Source organism: Terrapene carolina, unplaced genomic scaffold, assembly GCF_002925995.2.
Source record: "Terrapene carolina triunguis isolate 2854851 unplaced genomic scaffold, T_m_triunguis-2.0 Scaffold32922, whole genome shotgun sequence".
NCBI classification, from domain to species: domain Eukaryota; kingdom Metazoa; phylum Chordata; order Testudines; family Emydidae; genus Terrapene; species Terrapene triunguis.
In genome coordinates this window covers 2,146,663-2,170,586 of record NW_020697273.1, presented here as the reverse complement: position 1 = coordinate 2,170,586, position 23,924 = coordinate 2,146,663, and the positions used below count along the sequence as shown (strand labels likewise).

At 47.3% G+C, this 23,924-nt stretch overlaps 1 protein-coding gene across 1 annotated transcript in view; it reads right to left on the bottom strand.

Moving 5' to 3' along the window:
• LOC112106282 (centrosome-associated protein CEP250-like) overlaps window positions 1-23,924 on the bottom strand; it is a 218,602-nt gene that overhangs the window by 41,895 nt on the left and 152,783 nt on the right. The window lies entirely within an intron of this gene.

Genomic DNA, 23,924 nt, shown 5'->3' with positions numbered 1-23,924 from the left:
ACTAACAAGTCTGCAGTAGCCTGGTTCACTCCCCCCTTCCCTTTCTTATATATAGGGACTATCTTTGCCATTTTCTAGTCATATGGGACCACCCCAATTATATTTGCTACTGGATTAGCAATCTCATGTCCCAGTTCTTTCAGTATTCTGGGATGGAGATTATCCAATACTCCTGATTTGGGCACATTAAGGTCTTTGAGTTTTGTTTTCATCTCAGATCTGGTAATTTCCATGTCTATACACTCATTCCCATTAACCATCTTGCCCCTTCGCCCACATTCTACATTAGCTTTATTAAAGACTGAGGCAAACATTCATTTAGTTTTTTGGCCATACCTAGATTATCTGTAATCTCTGCTAATTAAATTAATAGGCAGCAGGGTTAAGGAAACATAAGGAAGTAGTTCTTCACACAACACACAGTCAACCTGTGGAACTCATTGCTAGGGGATGTTGTGAAGGCTAAAAGTATAACACCTATCCTCCATGAGTTTATCTATCAGTGGCTATTAGCCAAGATGGCCAGGGTTTCCCTAGCCTTAGATTGCTGGAAGTTGGGACTGGACGACAGGGAATGGATCACTCAATAATTGCCCTGTTCTGTTCATTCCCTCTGAAGCAGCTGGCATTGGCCACTGTGGGAAGACAGGATCCTGGGCTAGCAGGACCATTGGTCTGACCCACTGTGGCTGTTCTGATGTCCCTCATCCTCACTGCATAGGGGCCCCACTGCTGTTTCTGATCTCTCTTTATTTATGTGGCTAAAGACCTTTTTACTCTGTTTTTTCTTTGCAAGGTCTAACTGAGCTTGACTTTTGGCAAATTTCACTTTCTCCCTACACTTTTTGACCTCCAAGATGTAGCCCTCTTTGCTGATCAATCTCTTCTTCCATGCCTTGTAGGCACTCTGCGTCCTCCTACTATCCTCTGGGAGGCGGTGATTCATCCAGTTAGGTCTGAACCCCTTTCCCACAAGCTTTACTTGCTTGGAATGCACATTCCAGATAGCTTTTGCACCTCTGACTTGAAGAAATTCAAAGCCTCTTACACATTTACGTCCCTGAGCTCTTCAGTCCAGTTGTCTTTGCTAATTTGTTCCCTCAGTTTCCCAAAGTCTGTCCTTTTGAAATAAAAAACCTTAGTTACTGGTTTGATTATCCTTCCACTGAATTTAAACTGAATCAACTTGTGATCACTTGAGCCAACGTTATTTGATACAGCCTATGCCCATTATTTCTATACTGTCCTCACTACTTACCACAATAGAGTCTAAAATAGTATTGCCTCTTGCTGGTTCAGTGACTATTTGGTGAAGAAATATGTTGTCTATCACACTTTGGAATAACTGGGCATGACCATTATTAGCAGCATTTGTTCTCCAATCTATAGAGAAGAAGTCAGTCTCCCCTAATGGCACGATTTCTGGTAGCGTTTCTCTCTCTAGTCAGATCTAAACTTGACCCCCATAGAACCTCTCTCACAATCCTTCCCCGAGGTGATTTTGACCCAGACTGACTCTGTTTTATCCATACTCTCACTTCTTATTTCTTTACAGTCTACTGCACTATAGGTGTCCGACACTAGCCTACCACCTTTACTTTCATTTCTCTGTCCTGAACAGTGTATACCCGCCAATACCTGAATTCCAGCGTGGCTGCTAGTCCACCATCTTTCTGTTAGCCCTATAATGTCCAGGTTCACGTCCTGCACCAGTAGTTCTTGTTCTTCCATTTTGTTGCCCAGGCTCTTCACACTAGTGTCGAAATCTCTCAGTTGTTTCTCTCTGACCTCACCCAATCTCACTCCCTGCACTACAGGAGGGTGTTCAGAGAATAGGGGGATGAGGGCAGTGTAAGGACCTGTACAGAACAGAACAGAATCAGAGAGCGCTTTGGCAGACATCATGGGGTCTTGCACTCAACATCCCAGCAACAAGGATAAGAGCTGGGCTCCCTGACAAGTCTGCTCCATGGCCCTTGGAGTCCCTGCACTGCTTGTATTAACATGGTAACTCACAGAAGAAGCCTTGGGGTGGGGTTGGTAGCCACCGAACACTCCCTGCAAACCCTGAGCAGAACTCAGCATCTCCTGCCTCCTTTTACACCCTGTGACGAGGCCTGAGTGGAAGCTGACACTTCAGCTTCAGTACAAGGTGTTCTTGCTCCTGGGCTCTGGTGTTTAAGGGGAAAGGGAGGCACCACTCCCCTGGTCAGGTCCCGTTAGTGGTCAGGCTGGACACCAGGAAAGGGAGAGACGCTCCTTCTCTGACTGTCCTCGCCAGGCTCTTGCTTTTGCAGTGACCTCCCCATTATTAGTGTCACTTCTTAGTGACTAGGAGCCTGTTTCAATAGCTAAACAGAGACCATCTGGAGCTGAGTTTTAAGGATGAGCACAACTGAGCTCAAGACACCCATTAGTAACCTTTAATAGGGGAGCGGAGTGGAAAAGCTCATGTGTTTGATTCCAACTGCAAAGCGAAAGGTGCCAGCACTTCACCTTAGGTGAAGCTGGAACAGAGGGGAAGGAAGGTAGCTGCACTGGCTTCAGATCATGGTCGGATTTCCAAGCAGGGCTAGTCTGATCTTCAGGATCACTTCTCCACCCACAACAGCTCCCTTCTCCAAGTACAGTGTGTGTGTGTGGACACGTATAGAAGGGAGCTGGGGAGCATGGGCTGGACCAGCTGGTGCTATTAGCAGTGCTGTATGCACAGAAGAGGGGAGCAGTGCAAGTCGCTCTCTGGCTAAAGAGGAAATATCTGGTGAGAAATGAAAAGGTTTTGTATTAGAGATCAATAATCAGGCAGAAATTCTCACACTAGGAGCAGAGGGTGCCATACGACATTGCTCCCTTCACAGCTGGGTCCTACACAGCACCTGGGAGGTGAACCTGTGGTTCCCACCATCACCTTCTCTTCTGGCACGTTAGTTTCCTTCCTGACTAAGAAGATTCCAGCTTAAACCCCAGGACAAACCTACCCTGCAGATTTCTGCTGAAGCAAAAAACACTGTCCTGCTACTGCTGATAAACTGGGGTGCAGAATTAAGTCTCACTATCAATATATGCTGGCAGCTGTTACCATGGTACCTTACCCAGGAGTTCCGAATCTTCTGTTGTTTTAAGTGTCGTGTTCAGAGCTCATTAGAAGGAGCCAGACGGAGAGCTCTGGAGACGGCAGCTCTCGACCCACTGAGATCCAGGCCTGGCAGCTGCAGTGCTAGCTTCCTCCCACTGCCCAGCCACGGGCATCAAGCCTGCGCTGGAGGCAATGTCTGTCTCCATGGCCAATGTGCCTTTTGGCTCTGTGTCAGGGTATTACCAGAGCCCCGATTTGTGCCTGTTGTGATGGTCGCCTTGTGACATGGACACAGCTCAGCAGAAAGTGAACAAGGACACATGCTACCAAACAGCTATTGGAGGGGAACTACTAAGGACTTCTCTATGGGAGGAAATTTCCTGGCCCAGCGACACCAGAAGTTATTCTGCTATTGTTACAGCGGCGCCAGTCCCCATGAGGACACTGCTCGTGTAGACAAGCCCTAGGCTAGGGCAGATTCAGATCAGCGACATGGAGGTTACAGATTCTGTATCTCCAGCCCCGTCTCATGACCAGTGCAGCTACATCTGCTCACACATCATACGTGTTCCGAGATAATACAATCACATGTACCCAGCTTTCCACACCCACCCTGCCTTGCAGCTCTGCCAGCCAGAACTGTCCTCACCATTTTAGAGCCGGTATTTGCCTGTGATATAGCAACATTTGCCATTTGCATTGGTGCAAAGCGGTAAAACAACAAAAACAAAGGTGTGCAGGGAGCGTTAGGTTTCTGACAAGCTATAAAGTCTGTTGGTTGGAGCAAGTAACTGTTCATGCCACGTTGCCTGTTTCCAGATATGCCCTTTGTTCTCTCATAGCAGGGCTGTCCTGACTATCCCGTGGATGCCCTGGGTCAACTGCTTATTCCTCATTTTGTTTTTCATACTTTGAGGTTCATTGTTTTTTCTCCCCACAACCTGGTGAAGCAATGAGCTATGCATGAGGAAAAGGGGCCAAACCATGAACAGCTGTGCCTGAACTCGGCACTTGGAGGCAATCCACATGTCCACCGCATCATGGGTCTGCTATTAAAACAGGTGTTTAGGTAACACCCCAGTCATCCATCAGGCAGCATTTGTGTATATTAATTATCCTGTGCTTCTCTTCGGAGCACAGATTTGCCATATGTAACACATAAGCTGTTTCCACCTTGATCAAGGTTTGTCAAATCCAGCAAAGGCGCTAGTGCTCCATAAGGACCAGACCAAGACCAGATTTCAATTTCCAAACACTTTTGCTCTAATGCAGCCTAAAAAAATGTGGTTAGAATATCTTTAGAACCAGAAAAAGTGTATTTTTTCCAAACTCAATAATTACTGATGAGGCTCGTAAATCTTGGCAAATCTTGGACAGAACATCACCCTGGGAAATTCCAGGTCAAAAGAGGCATGTGAAAATGGGAGCTTTGAAGGGAGAATGGTTTGCAACGTCTCTCTCTCTCATTACTGTGGTACCTGTCAGGCCATCCTGTAACCTTAACAAATGTGAATACCTGTTATAACACACAGCACTTACAAGTGTAGGGGGGATATAGATACAAGGCAAAGAAATTAAATGCAAAAACTTATGAATGAAGCATCAAGCTTGCAAAGTTAAACACTTAGAAGTCAGGAACTGCAAAAGTAAGGGTTGAGAGCACAGCCTCCCTCATGTCCCTGACACGCCTGCATAAATAATTAAGGGACTACTTATGCTAAACGATCTGTTGGACCTTGTATTCAGCTGTGAACTCTGACTACCTTTCCCACACATGAGGAAGAGCTCCGTGTGGCTCCAAAGCTTGTCTCTCCACCAACAGAAGTTGGTCCAGTAAAAGAGATTACCTAAGGAAAAGCATTTCTGTCCTGATGACTTCCTATCCAAAGCATCAACACCACATTTCCAGTCTGCACACCCAAGTAGTTCACTGTAGATGTGAGAATGCCACAAATGAGCTGTTAAAATCCTACCTATTCTTTATCTGTTTACAAGACTTGCTCCCCAAGCCAGGAAGACAAGAAATGGCTTGGAGTGCTAATAACTGCATAATGCACACTAAAAGTTCAACCGTCCTTTCGTAACCAGTCATGACACTCATCTGATTCAGCAACACACTGCGTTCACACTGCTGTTTTTTCCACAACACAGCCATGTGTCAACCAAGCTTGTCACCCACACCTCTCATGCTGCCCAGCTGTCTGCATCGGTGCATTCTGGGAAGTTCAGGACAGTTTTCTACAGAAGATGTGCACACCCCACAGCATGTAGCGCAAGGCACTTTGCACAGAGCTGAGGAAGGTGGGCCTGCCGCCCAGTTCATTAGAGGGTCTGTGAGCACAGCAAGCCAAGCATTACAGCTTGGTTACAGGAAGACAGACATGCTGGTCTTGGCCTCTCCAAGGGGTGAAAACACTTTTAGCTGCCACGGTTACTACGCATTGACCATCCTCTTTAGAGCCAGCCATGCCAGTAGCCAGCTACAAATGTGGTTAGAAGCAGTAGTGTAGAGTGGCCTTAGAATGTACCGGATTCCCTCCAAATGGAGTATGTGAAGGGCCAGGTGCTTTTCGAGAGGGGAGAGGGAGCGAATCAGGAAGCTTGTCCAGTGGGATGGGAAATCAGAATGATTCTCAGTGGGGAGAGGGCTGAAGAATCATCAGCATGGGAGAATAGAGGGCAGTCAGAGCCAAGGAAAGGAAGTGGGGTGGTTAGAGCTTGTTGTGGGGAAGGGGGTCACTTCAGAGCGTCTGGGGGGTGCGATGGCATTCAGGCTAGCTCAGCAGCATGGAGTGGACACTACACAAAGCAGTAAGTCTAGTGAAAGTTGCACCCCTATAGCCCTGGGCTGCCATTCATGTGACAGGAATAAGAAAGCCCAAAGCAGCAGAATTCCCCCAAACCCAACTCAACCTCCTTTGCTATGACTCAGCTCCCCACAATCAGGCAGGCGCTGGAGGTGAGAGAGAAGCCCTGTCTCACTTTAATTACTGCCTTAATGGTATTCTTTTCAATGCCATGTTAATTGAAATTAAACAGCTGCCACGTTCTGGCGGGGACAAAAGCAAATCCTCTCTCATTCCTCTCTGATTTAATGAAGACTGACATGCTGTGAGAAAACAAAAAGGCAATACAGCTGCTATATTTCACTGAAACACACACACAATCACCAATTAAAGACAAAAGGAACTGTAAACCAGAGGAGGGAACAAGTTAAAAAGAACAGACTGAGAAGCAAAATCCACAGTACCTGCCTTAAAGAGACCAGCAGCCACTGTTCAGGTCAGGCCCAGGAACTGTCACTGAACTCGAAAATGCCAGCTTGGTCCAATAATTCCAGCCCTCTCTCTGTCTTCCTGCTTCGATCCCTGAGTCCCCAGCAGGTCCGAGGAGAACAAAAAACAGAGCTCCACATGTAGCTGCCTCATCTCCCCCCACAGCCTCAGCATGAGACGCAGGGAAGCCGAGGGCAGAAACCTCATCTACAAGTGAGATAATCAGGAGCAGGAGGGGATGGCGAAGATGATGTGGGGAGAAAGTGGGGCATGGATGCTGCCTATGTAAGTACCAGGAATATAAACAAACAGCACAAGTCTGTAGGGACAAAATTAGAAAGGCCAAGGCACAAAATTAGATTAAACTAGCTAGAGACATAAAGGGTAACAAGAAAACATTCTACAAATACATTAGAAGCAAAAGGAAGACAAGGACAGGGTAGGCCCGTTACTCAGCTTGAGGCTGTGTGTGCGTGGGAGAACAACAACAGAAAATGTGGAAACGGCAGAAGTGCTAAATGACTTTTTTGTTTCCGTTTTCACCAAAAAGGTTAGTAGTGATTGGACATCTAACATAGTGAATGCCAGTGAAAATGAGGTAGGATCAGATATTAAAATAGGGAAAGTACAAGTTAAAAATTACTTAGACAAGTTAGATGTCTTCAAGTCATGATGGCCTGATGAAATGTATCCTAGAATACTCAAGGAACTGATCGAGGAGATATCTGAGCCATTAGCAATTATCTTTGAAAAGTCATGGAAGGCGAGAGAGATTCCAGAGCACTGGAAAAGGGCAAATATAGTGCCCATCTATAGAAAGGGGGAAAGACAACCCGGAGAATTACAGACCAGTCAGCTTAACTTCTGTACCCGGAAAGATAGTGGAGCAAATAATAAAGCAATCAATTTACAGACATCTAGAAGATAATAAGGTGATAAGTAACAGTCAGCATGGATTTGTCAAGAACAAATCATGTCAAACCAACCTAATAGCTTTCTTTGACAGGGTAACAATCCTTGCGGATTGGGGGGAAGCGGTAGATGTAGTATATTTTGACTTTAGTAAAGCTTTTGATACTGTCTCGCATGACCTTCTCATAAACCAACTAGGGAAATGCAACCTAGATGGAGCTACTATAAGGTGGGTGCAAAATTGCCTGGAAAACTGTTCCCAGAGAGTAGTTATCAGTGGTTCACAGTCAAGCTGCAAGGGCATATTGAGTGAGGTCCCTCTGGGATTGGTCCTGGGTCTGGTTCTGTTCAATATCTTCATCAATGATTCAGATAATGGCATAGAGAGTACACTTATAAAGTTTGCGGACGATACCAAGCTGGGAGGGGTTGCTTTGGATGATAGGATTAAAATCCAAAACAATCTGGAAAAACTGGAGAAATGGTCTGAAGTAAATAGGATAAAATTCAATAAGGACAAATGCAAAGTACTCCATTTAGGAAGGAACAATCAATTGCACACATATAAATGGGAAATGACTGCGTAGGAAGGAGTACTGCGGAAAGGGATCTGGGGGTCATAGTGGATCACAAGCTAAATATGGGTCAACAGTGTAACACTGTTGCAAAAAAACCAAACATCATTCTGGGATGTATTAGCAGGAGTGATGTAAGCAAGACACAAGAAGTAATTCTTCTGCTCTACTCCGTGCTCATTAGGCCTCAACTGCAGTACTGTATCCAGCTCTGGGCGGCACATTTCAGGAAAGATGTGGATGAATTGAAGAAAGTCCAGAGAAGAGCAACAAAAAAGATGAAAGGTCTAGAAAACATGACCTATGAGGGAAGATTGAAAAAACTGGGTTTGTTTAGTCTGGAGAAGAGAAGACTGAGGGGGAACATGACAACAGTTTTCAAGTACATAAAAGGTTGTTACAAGGAGGAGGGAGAAAATTGTTCTTGTTAACTAACCTCTGAGGACAGGACAAGAAGCAATGGGTGCAAATTGCAGCAAGGGCGGTTTAGATTGGACATTAAGAAAAACTTTCTGTCAGGTGGTTAAGCACTGGAATAAATTGCCTAGGGAAGTTGTGGAATCTCTACATTGGAGATTTTTAAGAGCAGGTTAGACAAACACCCGTCAGGGATGGTCTAGATAATACTTAGTCCTGCCATGAGTGTGGGGGACTGGACTAGAGACCTCTCGAGGTCCCTTCCAGTGCTATGATTCTATGAGCAGCGAGTGAACCCAGAGTTGGCTCTCAGCAGAGAGTGCCCATGGAGTCGGGGATCTCGAAATCATTGTGTGCTTATTGGCTACATGGCTTGAGAACAGCAAAAGGCTGGTACTCTCTTATCAGCTGCACAAGAGCTCAGGTCAGATGGTGTAGTTCTTTTTTAGAATTATAATGAAGTTCATATAATTAAAAAAACCCTCACCGATCATGAACAGTGTCACGCCGCTTACAATCTGAAATCCACCTTCCTGGACGTCCTTGCAGCAAACTCACTTCCCAGGTGCATATGGTCTCGCTACTATCAGTGGATTTTAAAAAGAAATGTAATTACACATTTGCAACACTGAGAGCCCATGTCTCCGGAACTGGGTGGCTCTTGGAGAGCCTATCTGAGCCCTGGTGCTGGGGGACCCCAGGACCCTCCAGCATGGAGGAGGAGCTCTAAGATTTGTTTTCTCTGGGGACTGGGAGGGGGAGGGGAGGCGGAAAAGCAGATGGATGGAAGATCCCAGTACTGGTCAGTGGTGGAGAGAGCAGAGTTGTGGGACCCCAGGTTCTGGTACAGCGGGGAGGGGGACCTCAAGGCTGGAGAGCTGAAAGGCAAGGAGGACCCTGAGGCAGGGGGGTGATAAGGGCTGGGCCTGGCCTGGAGGTGGCATTGGAGGACCCCACCCAGTGCTGGGAGAGGGGAAAAAGGGCAGCGGAAGGGAGAGGTGTGGGGCATTGCGGGGACACCAGTGCTGGGTGACGGATGATGGAGACTACTGGCTGGCACTCACTTGTGCTAGGGCCGAGGGTCCTGCCGGAAAAGGGAAGGGTCCGCTTGAGGTGGAAGGGCAGGGTCAGGGTCAGCCTGCCCTGGCACTAGTGGTTGGGGGGCGCTAGGACCCTGTGGCAGCAGACGATGCCGGGAGCCAGCGGAGCGGAGCGCGCTGGGGCCGGGTTGCTTGCTGCTGTTGCCGCAGAGACTGAGCCCGAGCCCGGGGGGCTGTGGGCAAGAAAAAGAAATAAACGTCCGGGCCGGTGAGTGCGGGGTGCGGGCCTGACCCCGGCTGCCGGCATCAGGCTCCCCGCTAGTGCCCTGGACTGCCCTGGCCCCCCCCGCGCCTCCCCTGAAGCGAGGGGCCCAGGGTGGTTGTCCCGGTCCGTCCTGTGGACGGGATGGCTCTGGGAGGCGGAGTCCCCAATGACTGCATTGTGTTCTGCAAAAGCGTGGTCTCACACCCATGTCACTGCTCTACCGATCTCAGAGATAGTGACATCCTTGAAGAAGGCGACAGAAGAAGAGATGGACTTGGTAGAGTTGTAACCACTAGTCTGGAGGAGTCGTGCTGTGAGCGTGGTCACACTGTCTGACGCAAGTTGAGACCCACTTAGAAAGACTTTGGGCTGATATTGCTGAGCCCCTGGGTCTTTCCACTATGGAGAGGAAAAGTCTAGGGGACTTCCTGAAGGCCTTAGTCCTGTCCAGGTAGAAGGCCAGGGCTCTCCTGTCCACCAGGGTATGCAGTATACCCTCCCTGTTGTCTTGGTGAGGCTTGGGGTAGAAGACTGGAAGGAGAATCAACTGATTCATGTGAAATGGGGAGGTTACCTTAGGGATGAATTTTGGAGGCGGCCTAATCGTACTCTTGTCTGGAAAGAATACCGGGGGGAGGGGGGGAAGGAAGGGGGCAGGGATGCACCATCAGAGCAGCTCTCTCCCCTATTCTCCTGGCCAAGATAATCACTATCCGGAAGGCTGTTTTCATTGATAGGTGCGTAAGCGAACAGATATCCATGAGTTTGAAGGGGGGCCTAGTCAATCCTTTCAGTACCAGGTTAGGTCCCACGTGGGAGTTGGAAGTCAAGGTTGTGGGAAGAGGTTTACTATACGCTTGAGGAACTTCTTAGTGATTAGGTGAGTACTGAGTACCTGTGTACAGGTTGGTGGAAAGCTGTTCAAGCTGCTTACTGGACCCTGAGAGAGCTTAAAGACAGGCCTGATCTCTTTAGGGTCAACGCATAGTCTAGGAGACGTGGAAGAGTCGCGGATGTTGGGGAGATTTGTTGGGAAGAGCACCCAATTTGAAATCTGGACCATTTCTGCAGATAAGTATGTCGAGTTGAGGACTTTCTGCTGTGAAACAGAACCTCTTGTACCACCCTTGAACAGGAGCTTTCTAGGTGTTGGAACCAAGCAGGAGCCATGCCTTGAGGTGGAAAATCCCCCAGTTCGGATGTAGGGTACATCCTGTTCTGTGAGAGGATGTGCGGAATGACTGGGAGAGGGATCGGTGGGCATGTCATGAGCTGTGACAGGTAAGGATACCAGGTCTGTCTCGTCCAAGTAGGAGAATTCAGAATGATGTGGGCTCTGTCTCTCTCAGGACCTTCAACAGTAGCGGAAATGGAGGAAAGGTGTAGAGAAAGTCCCTGTTCCTGGGAATGAGGAGAGCATCGCCCAGGGAATGATGACCTATCCCAGCTCCAGAGCAGTAGTGTGGACATTTCTTGGTCAGGTGAGTGGCGAACAGGTGGAGGGTGTCCCCCATCATCAAAATACGTCATGAAGTACTGTTGGGTGTATCTCCCACTCATGGTTGTGTGGGTAGCTCAGCAAACAGAACAAACAGCTGAGCCAGGGAGCAGGAAGGGGGCTCCACAAAACTGCTGCTATGTGGGGATGTACTTGGAACATGAACGATCATAAAGACACTTGCTGAAGGGACCCTGGTGGACTGGGTATGCTGGTTAATTCACAAGGAGGGGTTAACCAGCCAGGGTTTCCGGGAGCTCATTGACATGGCCCCAGTGCTGCCCTCGAGTGTCTCCTACAGTAGCCCATGGACCTTTCCCATCTCCCCACTCTGATCTGCATTCTGGGTAAGTGGCCCTGGCATTCAGCCGTGGCACCATGGCAGACTGTGCACTCTCACTGCACCTCGTGGAGTCAGAAAGCATGGCTGGGTGTGTCAGGGAGACCCACCACAGACCTGTAAAGTCTGACAGGTTAAGCAAAGAGAGGCACTACATTAGAAAAAATTCTGCATCCAACCATAAGCAGTTTTCCTGCTTAAAACTAAGAGTGTGCACTTGTGATGCCATTCAGCACTTTAAAATATGCAAAATGAGGAGCTGGTGTAGACCTCATTAACACCCGCCTCCAACATCATTAAGATGTTTCCAAGAAAATTAATTGAGAGACTCATTAAAAATAAATTAAGAAAAATGTGTTGCAGAGCGCCTGCTCCGAGCTCGTAAATCACAGCTCAAAGCTTCGGGCCACTGCGCAGGCAATTAATGCCAGCCGATTTGTTTTATCCTGACTGGGAAAATTAGAAAGCAGACGTGGAGATTAGATTAGGCACGTCTGTCAAGCGGAACTCGGAGTGAATATTTTAGGATACAAAATGGAAATCAGGAAAACAAAGAAAGCCGAGCTTTCATTCAGAAGGGCTGACAGACAGAGATGTGGGAGGGAGGAGAGCAATAGAGATGTTTTCTATTTCGAGGAGCGGCACTGTGTCTGTCCTTAGACACCCCTACCTCGCTCTCACACTACCAGACACCCTTTCCATCCCCACAGGAAGACTGCACACCCCCAGTGACTGTGTGCAGAGATACTGTCTGCCCAGGATGGGGAAGAGTTCTCATGTCCAGAAAGTGCTTTGACGTTATGTATTACATGTCCTCAACCCGTCTCTCATCTACATGCTGATTACCCACGGATTAGCACACACACTCCAACACGGCTGGGTCAGGGGCTCGGGACTTAAGCTTTGTGCTATCAGTACTATTTTGTCCATCTCCAGCACCTTCCATGTGAGGATCTCAAACCACTCTATGACCATTAATTAATTAAACCTCACCACCCTCCTGTGAGGTAAGCAGGTGTCATTACAGCTGGCAATTAAGGCCTGGTCAAATTAAGTGCTTGATTTTCTAAGCTATACGCATGCCTAAATTGCACATGCTGTTACTATGACTGCACATGCAAATATGGTATTTGTGCATCCCAATGGCCAGTTATATGCATAATGGGCATTTGTGCAGACAAACACCTAGTTGTGCATGCAGTCTAAATATGGTCATTGTGCACACAAATTAGGTCTGTCATTTTGCAAACTTCTGCATACACAGCTTAGAAAATCCAGAGCCAAAGTGACTTGTTCAAGATCTAACTGAGAGTCTATGGCAGAGCTGGCAACAGAAGACGGATCTCCTGACCTAGTGCCTTCTCACAGTACATGTACTCTTCAGTAGGCAGCAGAAGTACTGATCAGCTACCCATTGGTGGAGAAGTGGCACATGACCTTGTGTATGCAGTGACCAGGTGACCTAATTTTCAATGAGTCAATTGACTTTTGGCCTATCCTAAGGTAGGAGACCAGATGTCCTATTTCTTGACATAGCCATCCGAACTGTCCTACTTTTAGAGAACAAGGCTCATGCTGCTCCATGCCAGAAAGAAAGGAAAGCTTCACCCTGGGCAGAGGGAGATTTTCAAACATTCCTAACTTTATTTCTTATCCAAATTTGTTCAAACATGTCCAAGGCCCCTGTGACGAGTGAGACCCAGCTCCACAACACGCCTGAAGGTTTAAAATAAGGAGCTCTCAGGGTAGGTCTACACCCAGCCGCTAGTTCGGCGGCTGGCAATCGAAGTTCTGGGTTCGACTTATCGCGTCTTGTCTGGACGCGATAAGTCGAACCAGGAAGTGATCGCCGTCGACTGCGGTACTCCAGCTAGACGAGAGGAGTACCGCGGAGTCGACGGGGGAGCCTGCCTGCCGTGTGTAGACCGAGATAAGTTCGAACTAAGGTACTTCGACTTCAGCTACGTTATTCACGTCTCTGAAGTTGCGTACCTTAGTTCGATTTGGGGGTTTAGTGTAGACCAAGTGTGAAAAGGTACCAGATAAACCGAGCAACGGAAGGACTTGCTGCCTGCAGGTTTATTTTGGAGAAACCTTCTCTCAGACCAGCTGTCCAATTACCCAGGCTAATGAGCGTGGTCCACCCCGCCAGAGTCATTTTAGCCAGGGGTTTCAGAGTGGTCCTGGAATACATTTCAATACAGCCAAATATAAGTTCACACATCTAGGAACAAAGAATGCAGCCCATATTTACAAGAGGGGGGGACTCTATCCTGGGAAGCACTGAATCTGGTAGACAATCAGCTGAACATGAGCTCCCAGTGTAATGCAGTGGCCAAAAAAGCTAATGCAATCCTGAGATGTTTACATGGGAATACTGAGGAAGAATAGGGAGGTTATATTACTTCTGTATTTGGCACTGATGCAACAGCTAACGGGAACACTGTGTCCTGTCCACAACCCAAGAAGGATGTCGATAACTTGGAGAGTGTTCAGAGAGGAGCCATGAAAACAATTAAAGGATTAGAAAACCTGCATGACGGTGATAGATTCAAGAAGCTCCATCTATTTAGCTTAACAAAGAGACAGTTAAGAGGTGACTTGATCACAGACTTGAGTCACAAGTATCTATACAGGGAACAGAAATTTGAGCCTAGCAAACAAAAGTATAACAAGATCTGATGGCTGGAAAATGAAAGTAGACAAATTCGGACTAGAAATAAACTGCACATTTTTAATAGCGAGGTAATTAACCACTGGAACAATTTACCAAGGGTTGTGGTGGATTTTCCATCACTGGCAATTTTTAAATCAAGATTGGATGTTTTTCTAAAAGGTCTGATCTAGTTCAACCACAGATGTTGGACTTGAAGCAGGAATTAATTCAATGAAAGCTGATGGCCTGTGTTATGCAGGAGGTCAGATTAGATGATCAGTATGATCCCTTCTGGCCTTAAAATCTAATAATCTATTTTCCACATTCCTGAACTGGATATACAATATAGTGAGATGGTCCTTTGCTGACAAATCACTTATTATTCAGGTTTATGTTTAATGGGGCTGATCAAGACTTTGAAGAGATTGTCTGAGAATTCCTGTAGGAGATCTTGGACTGAATGAATTATTCCAGCTGTTTGTTCTCCTTAGACAGGATATTCCATTAGAGCAGGTGGGCTGAAGTTACACACACGCTTGAGGGTTTGCAGGATTGAGGAAATAGTTAGGATCACAAAACAGCTGGCACGAAAACCTCCCGTGTTCACATGCTCAGAACTCTCTAAAACAGTCACATCTTGGGGCTGGAATTTTCCATGCTGAGTCTCTGCCTGAAGATTCATTTATTCAAATGTTTGAGTAAAATTTCTTCACCTACTTTGGAGTTATGGAGAGAGTGAAAAAGCTACTTCCACCAGCGACAAAGAGTTCTGACCACACTTCTCTAAACGGGGCCATATTAAAATAGCTACATTTTTAAGCTTAGCTTGGACAACCTTCCCGAGGCCTAGCACCTTCCCAAATTAAACATCAAACTAAGCAAATGCAAAATATCACGTTGAGTATGCTCAGTGGGTATCTGCTAAGCTCTTTTCTTTAAAAAGAGTATAATGGAGGCCCCACCCTTTTGACAGATCCCAGCACATTCACCTTTTGTGTCCGGACCCAGGGCTGCTGCTGGGACAATTTGCATATGAGATTTTAAATGTCTCACTGAAAATCTCCCAGGACAATCTCCAATGCACCCCAAAAATACAAAAACACCCCAATACATTGACAAAGAAAAGGAGAACATTATGGGCATGGATCCTGTGATTTAGAGTTTGCTATTTTTGCTGCATTCTGCAATTTTCCACAGATATATAATTTTTTTGCATTTATTTATTTATTTAGACTTTAAAGCAACATAAAAGACACCTGTCCCAGGTGTAGATGCCCTGCATCAATTAAAACTACCATTCAGAACAATAAACAAAGAACAGCAAGACCACCCACAGAAAATAGCAAGACAACATGGAATACTGGGGAGAACACGAGTCCTTCCACTCTCCCCAAACAGAAGGCCTTTGTAACACATCCCGGAGAACAAGTCTGGGCTGTTCCAGCCTGAAAGCAGACATGCCCTCACAGAGAATGTTCTGCCAGCAGTTCCCTTCCTGTTACAGCAAGGGAGCCCCGGCTCCAGCCAGTCAGGGGTGCACCACCATGGCATGGGGCAGAAACAGGTCCCAGCCCATTTACAGTTTTATAGGTCAAAACTGAACACCTTGGACTCCATTCTGCTGGGAAGCACAAAGCAGTGACAGGGTGGGACTCAACATGCAAACTCAAAGAGGCAAACCCCCCAAGTATCCCAGTTATTTACTTTCTGGGGGTTTATCAAGAGCACCTTGAAGAAGTCTGTGGCCAAAAGCTGCACCAGCTGAAGGCCATATATTGATTTTGTGGTGTTAGTGAAACACTGAAGCAAAGACATGTAGCAGTTCTGCAGAGCTCTCCGCACGTAACTCTGTCCTTTTATGCCCACAATGTAGCAGTCCCCTAGTCAAATGATTCTTAATATCCCAAGGAGGAATTTCGCTAGAGTCGGATAGATTAGAAGCAATGCTTTATCAGGCTATCATTTAAAATGGAAAGCATCTACCTTTCACCTCTCCCTAATGCTGTGCAAAGAGAATATGATGGCTTGTTTAACAACCAGGGTGTGCAATGACTTTTCTAGAGCATGCCTGAGGCTGGAGTAAAATGGTGAAGAAAGAGACTCTGGTTCAAATGAAACACCATGTTCTTTTTAGGAACTAAATCTGGAGCTAGGTGAAGCATGATTTTATTGGGAAAGGACTGCAGGTAGAGATTTCTGATTGAAAGTAGTTCACTTCATCTTCTTGTTGAAGTAACGGCTAGGAAAAAGCCTACTTTAAATCTCCTTTAGTACAAGCACAGCTGCCTTTCTTCACAATTTAATCAATACGTGAAGAACCAGACTCAAGGTCTGCTGGCTGACAAAGGGATGTCTAAACGGTCTCTGAAGAATCTGGTGGTATGCAGCTATAGAATTCGGTTAGAAAATGGCAAATGTGGCTTGAGAGTGCCAGAAACCAGAAGCTCACATCTGAGGGAGCTGAGGCTCATGTCTTTATGAAAACTTGCTCAAAGAAATTCCAGTGCATCTCTGACTGCTGTTCGCAAAGTAATTGCATTTCTTTCTGCACATGATACCAACCAAACTCTTCACATCTTCCTGTCAGAGTCTTGCCTCATCTGGAATAAGGAGTCGTTCAGACGCTGCAGCAGCTGTGCTGAAGCAAGCTCAGTCTCTCAGCTCCAGGCCATTAGGTGCCGTCTCAGGACATCTGGACTCACCCGAGTAGCTCAGGACAAGTGTAGGTGTCCCCTCCCTGTGTGAAGCAGCAAAAGGTTAGGCCCTTTATTGGCCAGAAAGGTGGTACTAGCCCTTCGAGCTGCCTGAGCTGCAGTATGTGGAGAGAAGCGGGGACAGCTAGGCTGCTGGCAGGCGGCACTGAGAGACGTGCCTCCTGAGGGGAGCCATAAAGCAAGCAACAGAGGCTTTGGGGAATGGGAGAGAAAGTGAGCTTTGCCTTTCTTCCCAACACAGGAGACTCCTGAGCCAGGCCTTAGCTAGGGGAACGGAGGAACTGGGGGATTACTTGCCTGGCTTGTACTTTCTAGGCGTTATGCTGATGACCACAAGCTGTAACTGCAGCAAGATCTGTTTTTGTTTGTTCCTCCAAACACGATCCTAGGCTGAAAGATGCGACCAGGTGAGGCTCTGCCTTGTTACCATTTTATTTTCCTCTGGCTGAGACTGTAATGTTATTTGTCCCCTTCTTCCCGGAAGCTGACTTATCTGTCCACCAAGAGAGTTACCTCCTAACCCCTAATAGTTAGAGACTGGCTTAGGCTTTGAAGCATGAGGTTCTCTCTCTCTTCTAAAATGTTACCATTAGCTATAACAATTCGGTGTATTCTTTTTATCCATCAAAATGTCCAGGTCTTCTTTGAATCTTGCTAAGTTCTTGTCTCAACAATATCCTCTGGCAATGAGTTCCACTGTCCAAAGCTGTATAAAAAGTATTTATTTTTATTGAGTTTGAATTTGACAACTTTAAGTTTCATTGAATGTCCCACGGAGAAGAGAAGCTCCTATCCTACTCTATCCAGACCATTGATTGTTTTATGTACTTCCGTCATATCTTCTCTTATTCATCTCATTTCTCAGGTAAAATCCCAATCTCTCTTCATATGAAAGCTTTTCCAGCCTTTACCTGTATCGCGCTTCTCTGATCCCCTCTCATTCTGCAATGTCCTTTTTGAGATGGGGTGACCATCCTGCACACAGTATCCAGATGAGGGCAAACCATTGGTCTATATATGGTGTTATATCAGCCTCTGTATTTTTCTCTATCATTTTCCTTACGCAGCCTAACACCTTATTTGTTTTGTTTTTTTTTTAAACACAGTTGCATGTTGAGCCAAGGTCTCCTGAGCCATCCACAATCCCATGAGCTCAGGGCCTTTCTTGAATTGATAGTTAATTTAGAACCCTGTAAGCTGTAGTTCACATTTCCCCCTCTCCTTCAAGATAACCCTGCAGATGTCCTTACTGGGTAAGGACATCAATGACTGTGGAGCGAGCAGGAGCAAGGAGGATACATTAATTGACCTGGCCCTGGGAAGGAAAATGCAGTTCTGTCAGGCCTAAGGATACCTCTGACTGGGGCAGAAATCCGGGACCTTCCTGTTGGAGAAGTCTGCAATATGATCCACTGGTGGTACAAAGTACTTTTGGGTCAGATCAAGGGCACTCTTGGTTGAGGTTCCACGTACTTGGGAGAGTGTGTCTCCTCACGTACCATGTTTTCCTTGCAGACACTGCTCAGAGGAGCAGACCGTTTCTCTGGTCCCCTGGCTACTTGTTGCCATAGGGGAGGGTTGTCGCCATTCATACAAGTGGCTGAGATTCCCTTTAGGAGTTTGGGGAGGAGAGCTTTGGTGTCCTTCCCAACTACTTGTGATTTGAAGGGTTTATACTTAGCTGGTTTCTATCCAGGTCCATCTTCCCTGGGTTACATCTCTGGATTACTGGCTGGCGTCCATTGGATATGGATGGATGAGTGCTCTGACAGCATTTTCCCTTAAGAAGGTTGGCGTGGGAGAGCCAGCAGTTGCGTGTGGGATTTCATGCTGTGGGCTGAATGGCCCACAAGTGTAGTATTGGCTTCTGGGCCACAGTGCTCACAAAGAAAACAAGTGTTCTGCAGAGGGGACGGGGCTGCAGCCTAGGAGACCTGTTACTGAGTGGCAGAGATTTGATTTTTTTTTTTCCGGAACAAGTTCTGAGGACGGGCCTCTGTACCCCCTGTGTCTTGGAGCAGGCTCCTTGGCAATGAATCGGGGAGCTCTCCTCTATCGATTATGAGTTGTGCTGGTGAGAATGGGTGGCTTGTGGAATACGAGAAGCTACTTCTCTTGCTCAGGCAGCCTTTCCCAGAGATCCCATAAGGAGAGAACGCTGCACTCCTGGCTCACTGGTTCGAAGCCATGATTCCCATCAGCTTTGGGAACGCCGTGAGGGCCAAGGGCACCCCAAATGGCAGTCCTGCACTCTGGAGGAGATGCTTTCTGCTATGAGCTGAAGGAATTGTAGATGACCAGTCTGGTATGCTTTGCGGATACGGTAGGGTCTTGAGGTCTACAGAGCAGATAATGGGGGAAAGAAAATCTAATATTGCCTTCCAAATCCTCATCCTACCAGAGACTGAGCAGTGACAGACACAGCACTGGACGAAAAGCCTCCTGTCTCCTTGGACACGACTAAGCCCTGAAATGGAAGCCAGGCCCTCCTTCAGGGGTAGGGATGATGCCCAGTATCCAGAAGCTTCAGGACAGCTGGCATGACTGTGGATTTCTGTCAACCTTACAGCGACGAGCTTCCTTTGATCGGTGGGCTTCCCACATCCCAGGCTGCTCAATATCTGGTCGCAAAAGAGATTCCCACAAAGAAAATGACTAGGACAACATGTGTAAGGGTCCTTTGAACTCTACTGGGTAACTCTGGTGAACTCTCTGGAAGTTCTGTGTCTTCAGAAGCGGGACCAGTGCCATTTCCCAGCCTTTCTCCTCAGGGCCCCTGCCCCGGCTTGCACCATATACCCTGCTGTATGTGGGCAAGAGGTGCCAAAGAGAAGAGCTGGCAGAGGGTGAGTGTGGTTCCTTGGGCTTTTCAATAACTTGACCAGTAGAGGGGTGTGTGTGTAGGAAGGTGTTTGTGTGCCAGTCTAGACATGGGCTTGTGATGAGCACATGGTGACAAGCTGGTGGTGACCCACTGGCTTGCTGTCTGCACTCCTGCGTGAATCCAAATCTCTCTGGAGGACTGGTGAAGCAGGCTCAGGCCTGGCTGCCCAAAGGGCATCTCTTAACGCTGCAGTGATCTTGGGCTCTTACCCTTAACTCCCCTACTGTCCACACACACCCCCTTCTCATCCCAGTCTGGTGGTGCTTTCGACCCAGCCTAGCTGGCCCAGGTAGGGGCATAGGCTAAAACCCAAGTGAGGCTTTCACTTGGGCTGGTAACTTGCCCACTCTGCAGTGAAGATACAGGCTAAATCAGTGGAGTACTCATGGCCCTCCAATGGCATCCCACAATTCATCGTATGTGCCCAGAAGGTCAGACAAGTTCTCCTACTACTCCCTGGGACAGACTCCTAGCGCAGTGCAATGCAAAGAACCATGGGATGTGCCCACAGTATTCTAGCAACACACACAAGGGAGTGCAGCACCAGGGAAGACACAGTAACTCGAGTGTGGGTTTGCAGTGTGGCTGCTCACACCTGGGCTAGGCTGACCTAGGTGCTCCCACCTGGGAGCCGATCACCCGAGTTAACGCTGCAGTGCAGATACATCCTAATCGCTGCCGGAGCAGCAACAGGGATTGCCAGGCTGCCAGGGGCTTAAGATTTTGTCCCAATTTTGATTCATACCAAGGGAAAAGATTGCAGCTTCCCACGAGGAGGAGGAGTAGAGTCCTCAGAGACAAGAGAGCTTCTGCGCTGGGAATAGGCTTGCGGTGCAATGCAGCATCTGACCAGCGGGGGGGGGGGGGGAAGGAGTCTTCAGCAAACCTGCCTGCACAGATGAACGAGGTGAACAAGAATATCAGCCATGTGGCACCTGAGCAGAGGAAGTACCAGGTGCGCAAAATCCTCATTTTAAAACTCTGTAGTGGGGTCTCCACAGGGAGCCTGCACATACACACTCTTGCTTTGTGCAACCGGCTCCTGGCTGTAATGTCCTGGCTTGGCAGAGGGGGAGGAGGAGGGTGTCCACCACAGAATAACAAGGTGCCGTGGTCTGTTAGCAGGGCTTTTGCAGAGGATGCTATGCAGGGACTGAAGTCTCTTTGCTAGAGAGAGATGCAGGAATCCACCTGAGCAGCCCTTTGAGAGAGCATTCCTCAGAAGAGAAGAGGGGAGATAAGGCTCACCCAGGTACCCAGCGCTGACTCACCACTGCCACAGCCAGGGGAATGCCTGTGCTTTTAGACCCTGAGCCATGCGGAGAAGCTCAGCACACAGTGGCACAAGGCTTTGAAACTTCAGCTTTAAATCCCCCCAGCATAGCTCAGTGGAGACCAGGACCCTAGTCAAAACATCCTGCTACTATTCATAGGTGCCCAGCTCTCTGAACAATAAACAGAGAAGCCATCCCTGTGCTTCCGTGTTCAGCTCCGTTATTGTATAACAGAACAGCGCCGCTGGCTTAGAAAAGCCACTAGAAACGTCTCTTTGTGACTGCAGGTGATTGGCTACACATCTCTCCTCATGCGGGAGTGTGCCACCTTGGACAGAGCGGCCACACATTGCCTTTAGTCAGCCTTTGTTTACTAGGCATTTCAGCGTGTGAACAGCAGAGACTAGGTCACAAAGGGTCCAAAATCCTTCCTTCTTCATGCCCCCCCAATTCCCTCGGGGTAGGTGCCTTAGCTAGACCTCATTTCCACAGGCGTGGCTGCTGACCAGCGCTTGGGGGGAGAAATCCTTTTTCCATGTGGATCTTTGGACCATGTTATTTCATGGACCACAATATATTCTGTAGGTACAGAATCCATTCCCCCCCCCTCAAAGGGTTGATAGCTAATTCCAGCACCTAGTCTATTTTAATTAAGACTTTTTCTCCTGTGTATACAATTTTCATTAGTGCTGAAGTTATTTTTAATTTGTAATTAACACAGTCTACTTCCCATTATGTATGTCTTGCTGGAATGACACGTTCCATCTTACAGTTTGCAGTACCTCAAAGGGGCAGTAGATGTCTCTCTTAGCCTTCCCTTGGCCCACCTGCCCTCCTTGTCCCTGAGACGGTGATATAGTGCATAATTCCAAAATGGCAGCTTTTTGAAAATTCACCTTGATTATCAGACATTAAAAGTGACTCATCCCGCAGTGACTGTCTGGCAGAAGGATGGGATCAGACAGCAGACAATGAGGGACTGGACGCATTAACACACTATATTACAGAGCCCATCAAAAATACCTTTGTTCTGTCAAAGATCCAATCATTTCCTAGTTGTGTTCTTCTGAAGAGAAAGAATAATAATAATAAAAAAACACAGAGGAATTTAAAACCTCCCCGGATCTCTTTATTCTGGGAGGGAGGGAGGGAGGGAGGGACGTGTTTTCTTAATGCCTGATCAACAATCAGGAGGAGATGGGACAATGGGAGCTGCTGGGCTGTGGAAATGGGACTCTGCAGTAACACACAGCACTTGTTTGCTCTTGAAAGCCACCATATTATTGCCCCTGATTCTGCTTATTGGAAACTCATTAGCAGGCAGATGCCTCAACTAAATATTTACAGCTGCACTCACACCTATGCTGCAATCTTCTAATCTCACCCAACAGCAAAAGCAGGGACCAAAGGGTTTATTTCATACTTAATGTGCAAAACAACCCCAACAACTGGAGCTTTAACCTGTAATCATCCTGGCGTATTTCATCTGCACAGAGAGCGAGAGTGTGGAAATGCCACCGCTGATAAATACTTTATAAGCAGCGATAATAGCCCATAAGTATAAGCACCGGAGTCTTTCCAATAACTGTAAAGCTTGCAGTCTTGCAGTGTACATGCGTGTGTCTGTTTATATGAAACCATGTGTGGATGTATCACTGGGTGAAACATACCAAATCCTCAGCACCGCTGAGAGTGTAAGAGGCTCACGCACTTGCCTGAGTCCCCAAGGAGACAGAAAAAGCCCAACTGGGAGGTTTTGGCTCTGGTTTTATCATTTCCATCGCTTGCTTATGAAGCTAGGGAAACTGTCCAGGGCTAAGCAAAGCCTTTATCAGTCACGGAAAATACCCCAAAGGCAACATGCCACAGATCAAAGGCATCTCTGGCGTTTGTGCTCATGTGGGTTTCCCTGCCAAATAGTTTAAGTAATATGATTAAAACACAAATTCCATAAACATCAATTTCCCATCTGTTTAATAATAAGAAGGTTCTGTGTCATCAGCGGTTTCATTCCCCTCATTGGATTCATTAATATTCCATGGGAAAGCAAGTGTTGCCCTCAGCCCAACCTGCACAAGGCGACACCTCCTGGCAAAGGGATCCGGTTCCCCGGCTGGGCACAGGAGCTGAAGGAATATTCCATCCTTGGGGCGCAGGGAGCAAGGGGAACTGCTGCAGACGCAATGAAACGGGAGGGGCTGCTGTAATTAACAAATACAAACAATACACCCCAACACATCACATGGGGGCAGAGAGATGTCTGGAGCATCCTGCAAAGCTTCCCTTTTCTCTTCTGACTCCCACTGTTCATCAGAGGCCAAGACCATGCAGTAAACAAGGCCCCCCACCCTCTCTCTCTTGTTCCCTGAACTGCACCAAGCAGCAGCAATTTCACTTCTCCTCCAGACAGCCAGAAGCAGGGACAGGACTGGGGGCGACCAGAACTCCATAGTGACATTGCCTTCTCCGATCTACACACATCCCAAGGGGCAGGAAAATGCAAAAATGTTGTACGCAAAATCTCTTCCTGAACCTGATGAGCAGAGCAAAGGAAAGGAGGGTCCCAGCCCACCCCCACATTGAGGGTCTGCAACGCTGGGCTAGATTCATGAAAGGGAAAACAGGAAGAGAGTTTCCGTTTATAGAATTTTAATGAGCCCTAAAGGTTATTTCTCTGCAGTTCTAATGATAATTTCCAGCTCTCTATGTTCATAGGAAACGGGTCCTTTAGCTCGAATCACATTTGGATACTGTCTAGAGCACACACTGCATGTCGGGCTGCTGCAGAATATCAACAAATGATCAGCAGCATGCTCAGATTCTACAGGGGAGAAACAATACACAGGGAAGTCTTGTATGGTTTGCACTCTGCAAATGAAAATGATCTCACTACCCCTGCCAGGGACTCAGCAGGTCACTTGAAAGCCCTGCAGCTCTTGGGAGAGGGTCCCTCCAAGAGAACGAGGGAAGAAAAACGAACGGGAAAAAATAAAAAAAA